Raw genomic sequence first — 786 nt, forward strand, 5'->3', positions numbered from 1 at the left:
TCTTCTGAGGTGTCTCATTATTCATGGAATTCCTCTCAGAAGTGTACATGAATTGGTTATTTGCAACCATGTCAATTAGTTCTTGAGCTTCTGCAGGCATTTTCTTTAGGTGAATGGATCCACCTGCAGAATGGTCCAATGACATTTTCGAAAACTTAGATAGACCATAATAGAATATATCTAATATGGTCCATTCTGAAAACATGTCAGATGAACACCTTTTGGTCAACTGCTTGTATCTTTCCCAAGCTTCATAGAGGGATTCACCAACTTTTTGTTTAAAGGTCTGAACATCCACTCTAAGCTTGGTCAGCTTTTGAGGAGGAAAGAATTTATCCAAGAAAGTCGTGACCAGCTTATCCCAGGAGTCCAGGCTATCCTTAGGTTGTGAATCCAACCATATTCTAGCTTTGTCTCTTACAGCAAAAGGGAAAAGCATGAGCCTGTAGACTTCAGGATCTACTCCATTCGTCTTTACAGTCTCACAAATCTGCAAGAACTCAGTTAAAAACTGGTAAGGATCTTTAGATGGAAGTCCATAAAACTTGCAATTTTGTTGCATTAAAGCAACTAGTTGAGGTTTAAGCTCAAAATTATTGGCTCCAATGGCAGGAATGGATATGCTTCTTCCATCAAATATGGACGTGGGCTTAGTAAAATCACCAAGCATCCTCCTTGCATTATCATTATTGGGTTCGGCTACCATCTCCTTCTCTTGTTTGAAAATTTCTGAAAGGTTGCTTTTGGATTGTTGTAATTTAGCTTCTCTTAGTTTCCTCTTCAGAG

The 786-nt window shown here is 38.8% G+C and overlaps 1 non-coding gene across 1 annotated transcript; it reads left to right on the top strand.

Annotated features, from left to right (window-relative positions):
• The first annotated feature begins 203 nt into the window (after positions 1-203).
• LOC112718491 (small nucleolar RNA R71) lies at positions 204-307 on the top strand. Its single transcript, XR_003160830.1, has one exon. It is a non-coding gene; the product is annotated as a small nucleolar RNA R71 (small nucleolar RNA).
• Positions 308-786: the final 479 nt, after the last annotated feature.

The sequence above is a fragment of the Arachis hypogaea genome, chromosome 10, assembly GCF_003086295.3.
Source record: "Arachis hypogaea cultivar Tifrunner chromosome 10, arahy.Tifrunner.gnm2.J5K5, whole genome shotgun sequence".
Lineage (NCBI taxonomy): Eukaryota > Viridiplantae > Streptophyta > Magnoliopsida > Fabales > Fabaceae > Arachis > Arachis hypogaea.